This window comes from Numida meleagris, chromosome Z (genome assembly GCF_002078875.1).
Source record: "Numida meleagris isolate 19003 breed g44 Domestic line chromosome Z, NumMel1.0, whole genome shotgun sequence".
NCBI classification, from domain to species: domain Eukaryota; kingdom Metazoa; phylum Chordata; class Aves; order Galliformes; family Numididae; genus Numida; species Numida meleagris.
The window spans coordinates 1839442-1846239 of NC_034438.1; positions in this window are offsets into that span (position 1 = coordinate 1839442).

Consider the following 6798-nt stretch of genomic DNA (forward strand, 5'->3'; position numbering starts at 1 on the left):
TGGGTGGGGCACATTTCTGCAGAGACTTCTGGATGCAAACAACAGAGGTAGCTTTGTTGCAGAAGAGGGTGCATGTGTGGGTGCTGGAAGGAGCCCAATGCTCGGAGAAAGCTCAGGAGGCCTGTAGGTGGAGTGCAGCTGCGTCACCCACTCTGCAAGCAGGGAACTGCTTCACAAAAGGACAATGAGTAAAGCCTCTCTTTGATCCACCTCCACACTTTACTGACTGCCCGTGAAAGGAAGAGATTATTCCGCCCTAAAAAAAACACCATGGAGGAAATAAAACAATCAGCAGAGGCCAATGAAGTGAGCAATTAGTCTGGAACCCTTCAGACCAGCTTGACTTTCACTTACGGTCGTACCAGCCTGATGCGGTTGCAAGGATCTCCAGTGCCCGCAAGGTAATCCAGAAATCTGTTGTTTTTCTTCTCAGTCTGCTCTAGATTTAAATGGCCACGACTTGTTTTGTAACATTCCCAAGCTGAAGGGTGGGATGGAGGTGCCTCTCAGGACATCTTGCAGTGTGAGTCAAAAAGATTGTATCATGGGAGTCTGGAGGGCTCCCCAGTAGGAGTTGCTGCAGACAATTCTCATGCATGTCACATACGAGATCTCATTCTGAGCATCACTTCACAGCTGGTACCATTCCTCATATAAAAGTGAGTGCGACTTTGGTTTATAATTTTCTTTTTCCTACAGGGTAGTATTTTCTGCAGGTGCCTGTGTTTTCTTCTGCAACTTGTGGCTACACAGATTTTTCACAATAAGTCCACTTCAGCTTGAAGCTTGTTGGTGCAAAGAGAGTAGAATTGAAAGGGTAGTATATAAGTCGTTACACACAAGTTGTTCTGATACCTGAGAGCACACTGGTGGACAATTTATTAATGTATTTATTAACTGAATGTCATCAGAATACAGCCTGTGATTGCACAGTTCGTTTCTACCTTGAAAAAGGAGATAGAAGGGAATAAAAGCATGAATGGAAGCCTGCGCATCACACATGCAAGCTGGAAGTAGCGTGTGCCCATCCTGCTTATTTCTCCTATTGCCTTAAGAGAAACATTCCGGTTTTTGGTGTCAGATTAAATTCTGTTTGTAGGATTCATCCCTCAGCCCCTCTATGCTTTAATTCCCTGTCTGCAAAACCGTGGTAGCATAATGCTCCTGTCCCACAAGGAAGTTGTAAAGGTAATTCACGTTAGAGATTAGAGATGGTGAAATCTCCTGAGGTCATACAGGGATCTAAAACAAATACACTGATTTTGAACATTAAAATGTGACCTAAGTGCTGGCTTGCTTCTTTCAGGATGCTCCGTGATGCTGAAGAAGTTTTTCATACCACCTCCTTGTCCAAGGAAGAAGGTGCTGTATTTTCCTGTTTGTATCCACTGGCATTTAAAATCACTTTTGCAGTGTTTATTTGTGTGGTAACAGCACTGAGAGGCCCCAGGTAATAGCAGTGCTGTCAAACACTGAGGATTTAGCTGATACAAAATGGGGAATGGGCTCAAAAGGAACGAATGAATGAGCCATATTCGATCTATTTCTGTTGGAGTTTTAGAGAGGGAAGAACAATGGAAATAAAAAGAGCTACCACAGCAGAAGATGGGAGTGGAAAGCTTGGAGATGGGTGCACATGGGGAGATCCAAGCTACCATGCCCACTGACCATGTTCCCAAGTGCCACATCCCCATGGTTCTTGAACACCTCTAGAGATGGGGACTCCACCACTCCCTGGGCAGCCTGTGCCAGTGCATGTCCACTCTTTCTGAGAAGAAATTGTTCCTAATACCAAACCTGAACCTCTCCGCTGCAGCCTGAGGCCATTACCCCCTCCACCCACAATTTACAGCAGAGCGACCCATTTGCAACCTGTGACAATTACCCAAAAGGCTGCATTTCCCAAGGCTGTTCATTGACAAAACTCACCTGTGGTTTCCATCTGCTCTTCAAGGTTCGTCATCTATTATTTATGAAATCATCATGTTGTCTCTCAGTGGAAGTCTGCTGCTGCTCTTTGTGATCAGTGTCACAGTGAGAATTCTCCAGAGGTGAGTGCTGTGGCAGCAGGAGAGGACCTGGGCTCACCAAGGAAATGTGGGCAGTGATCACAGAATCATTAAGGTTGGAAAAGACCTCTAAGATCACCAAGTCCAACCTTAACCCGTCTCCATCATGCCCACTGACCATGTCCCCAAGTGCCACGTCTCCACACTTGAGGAAGATTGAGTTGAGCTGAGCTGAAGTTACCCCCACTCTACCAATACAAGGTGGGGGATGAAAGGATTGAGTGCTGCCCTGCCGAAAAAAACCTGGGGGCACTGGTGGGTGGGAAGATGGACACGAGCCAGCAGTATGCCCTTGCAGCCCAGAAAACCAACTGGATCCTGGGCTGCATCCAAAGCAGAGGGGGGGATCTGCCCCTCTGCTCTGTGCTGTGAGACCTCACCTGGAGCACTGCGTCCAGATGGGGAGTGCTCAGTGCAGGAGAGATGTGGACCTGTCGGAGCACATCCAGAACAGGGCCACAGAAAGGATCTAAGGGATGGAACACCTCTCCTATGAGGACAGGCTGAGAGAGCTGGGGCTGTGCAGCCTGGAGGAGAGAAGGTGCGAGCTGACCTGAGAGTGGCCTTCAGTATCTAATGGGGAGCTGCAGGAGAGGAGGAGACAGACTCTTTAGCAGGGTCTGTGGTGACAGAACAAGGGGAAATGGCTTCAAGCTTTAAGAGGGGATACTCAGGTTGGATGTGAGGAAAAAGCCTTTTACAGTGAGGGCGGTGAGGCACTGGGATGGGTTGCCCAGAGAGGTGGTGGATGCCCCGTCCCTGGAAACTTACAAGGCCAGGCTGGATCAGGCCCTGGGCAACCTGACCTAGCTGTGCATGCCCCTGTTCATGGCAGGGGGGTTGGACTAGATGAGCTTTAAAGGTCCCTTCCAACTGTAAGGATTCTATGATTCTATTCTATGATTCTAAAGAGGACCTATAAACTCTCCAGATTCAATTTAAATTGAGATTACTATTCCAGATTTGACAAATACTAAAAAATCCTAAAGCTATTATCCACACATAACCAGAGGTTAAATGAGATATGTAGACATGAACTATTCCATGATTCTAAATTCTTCGACTCCTGCCCGGGTTTCATATATGTCTATCTATACTGACATTTTATTGAGGAAAACGAAGAGACCTAAACCCTAATTTCTCACTACTGACAACACTGTTATCTTTTCAGAAAGTCACGAGATGAGGAACATGCCTTGAGATGCTTATTTCTATTAGGAAAAAATAGAAAATGTGCTTTGAGAAGTCTCTCCAAAGAAAAATTTCGTTGAGCTTTTGTTTGAACGCATCTATGGCCAAGTGGAGGAGGGAGATGGGGTCAGAAAATGTGTCTCATGTTATAGGACAAAAAGATAGGAGGGAATGGGCAAAGGACACCTCCGTGATTAATCCAATCTATCACCAGCACCACATTGCTGTCAGACATATCCTCTTATAAACTGGATTGGGTTCAAACTACAAATGGCTCCTCATGATGACGTGTTACGATACTCGCTGATCAGCTTTGTTCCCTTTCTGTCTCACAGCCGCTGCACTGCACGTTACTCTTCCAAAGACCTCGGTGCACCCACCGTGGTCCTGGAAAACACTGCAATGACCAACAGCTGCTCTGATAAGATTTCAACGGTGAATTTGACTGGCCCGGTGTGTCTGAGTTACATTTCCAGCCGGCCCACTGGATGCACAGAAGAGACAATTTCCATTTCTGAGCTCCCGTTCTTCTCCTTTGCTGTCTCGATCACACCCCCAGATTCACCACTGGAGCAGTGATGGCCCTGGCTCCTCTTGTCAGCTACTTTACTCTGCAGCAAAACGTGCACAAAGGGCTCTGGGGTGTATGTTGGCAAGGGATGGGCTGGTGTGTCCTTCTACATTTCCTCCACCACGACTTCGGGTTGCCAACTTGCACCACACCAGTATTAGAAAAAGGAGGAAACTGGGATTTTTTTTTATTTTTACTTTTTGGTGGAAGTGGAGAAAAACTGTAGATTCACTCACCTTATCTTTGTGGGGTGATGTATTAAAAATGTACTCCAGACTTACATTTCTCCATATTATCTCTTTCTGTTGAATGAGTCATGAGAAAAAAACATGGGGGAATTTCTGGTGATTTTTATTCAGGTAATGGGGGTGATTCCCAAATCCCTCTGATTCAAACACAAATTGCACACGTCACAGCTTTCTACCCACTGTTTCCGACACGCTGTATGACTGTGGCTGTACTAACACTATTGGACACGCTGCAGTCTGCAAGTCACCAGGTCTGTGAGGTTTTTTTTTAACCTGCCCACCTTTGCAGCCTGAAGGAAGAAACTATCTATTAATCTTTAAACTGAGAGCTGCAGCACGGTGACCTCTGCCTCTGGCATGACATCAGCTTGCTGAGGTATGAGCTTGTTCTCCCCACTCAGGTACAAGGGACAGAGCAGCCTGAGATCAGGCATGGAGTGGGGTAGGTGAGTTCACTGGCTCCTGCTGGGGTATATAATTTTCCATCTATCTTTTCAACTTTTTTGGCCTACCTCCAGCATTGTTTTCCAGAGGAAGCAGGAGGAAAGTCCTCTGACCAATGAACGTTCCTCCAAAAGGCATCTGTCTTTCATTCCTCCTTCAATCATCCAAGTGACAGCTTGAGCAAATTCATAGAGGTGGGAACCAAAGCTGGTTCGTAGAATCATGGAATCACAGAATCACTAAGGTTGGAAGACCTCTAAGATCCCCAAGCCCAACCCCAACCCATCCCACCATGCCCACTGACCATGTCCCCAAGTGCCACATCTTCACTGTTCCTGAACACCTCCAGGGATGAGGACTCCTACACCTCCCTGGGCAGCCTGTGCCACTGCATCACTGCTCTTTCAGAGAATAAATTTTTATACCTCTTAGGGTTATGGCAAAACTCCCTTTCACACCTCCAGTGCAGAATTCCAGCACATGGGGACCAGGATTGTGATGCTGGTGATAATAATACAGGATAATGTGTATGTATGCACCAGACAACAAATAGCAATTAAAGATTGTTATGTTTAGGGAGCCAAGCACAATAAAATTAGGAAATGGCACCGATGAATGGAAGTGTGAGTTCTGAATTTTGTATTTCTTTTACTTTTGTTCTTTGCTCATCAGGAAGAAAGCAACGTAATCCTGACAACACGCATGCTACAAGCTTGGGTCTCAGTGGAGGAGATGAGGATGGTTTAGCCCCAGGAAATGTGCTCTGTTTGATGATATTGAACAATAAACCAATGCAAAATGTAAAAGAATGAAAAATAGCAAGGTCTTCACAATACTTCCCCAGCCTCAGCTGTAATCCTTTGGAATCTGTAGGGTGGTTTTGAACTCTCCTTTATGGTGATGGACTGCACTCTGCAGATGACATCGGAGGAATTTACTGCAATGAAACATAACACCTTAATGAGGAAAAGAACCGCTTTCCTCCTAATGCAGCATCTTTGTCTGGTTTTTCCCTCCACCACGCAGTGTGATGGTTCAGATCTAAGACTCGTGTGGTTCTTGAATTGCCATGATGGATTTTAGAAAGGGGAAAATCACATCAAGTTTATGTAAGCTTTACAGCAGCTGCTCTTTGGAAATACATCTTAATTATGGGTAAAAATACTAAGCTGTGACTTGTATACTTCTTTTAAAAAACTTGTTTGTTTGTTTGTTTGTTTTTTCCCAGGACTGTAATTCTTAACATTAATTCTTCACTGAGGTCAGCAGCTACAGATAGACTGGATGCTGTAAGGAGGTAGCCCAGGAAATGCCACTTGATGCTGGTGGCTACCACGCATGCCTGTTAGTGACCCCTCGTATCTCTCTCTGCATGTTTGGAAGGGACCTCACAGAGCCCCTGCCATGGGCTGGATGCTTCCACCAGCTCAGGCTGCCCAGGGCCCATCCATGGCCTCGGGCACCTCCAGGGATGGGGCATCACAGCTCTGGGCAGCGGTGCCAGGGCCTCACTGCCCTCTCGGTAAAGAATTTCCCCTTCACGTCTGACCTAAATTTCCCTCTTTTAGTTTAAAGCCATTCCCCTTGTCCTATCACTATCTGCTCATATAACAAGTCAGCCTCCCAGCTGTCTGTTAAGCTCCCTTTAAACACTGATGGCTGCAGTGAGGTCTTCCTGGAGCCTTCACATCTCCAGGCTAAGCAAGCCCAACTCCCTCAGCCTTTCTTAACAGCAGAATTGTTCCAGCCTTCTGAGCACCTCCGTGGAACCTACGGACCCGCTCCAGCAACTCTGCATTCTTGTACCGGGGGCCCCAGGCCTGGAGGTAGTACTAATACATTCATAATGACTATTTAGGTGTATAAAACTGTATCACAGAATCACAAAATCATAGAGTCAGGTTGGAAAGGACCCATAGGGATCACCGAGCTCATCACCCAGCACCACCCAAATCCAAACCCCACGGCGGAGAGCAGTGTCCTAACTTCAAGTCTTATGACCCCAGAGCACAGAGATGATGCCAGCTGCTGTGCCCTAAATAAGTCACAGATTCATTGCTGCCCAGGGAAGGGGCTCATGTTATGTTTGATTACTGAGAGACAGAACTGGAGTCATGCAATGCCCCGTCAGCCGGTCTGGGAGGTGTGAACGATAAATGCAAGTGTTTATGCACAGAGAGCAGCACATTACAGGGAATTTTTTTTTAAAAAAAAGCCACTTTCCCCCCGTTTCCTCCCTGCTCCCAGGCCCCGCCCCTCCTATCTCCCCCACCCC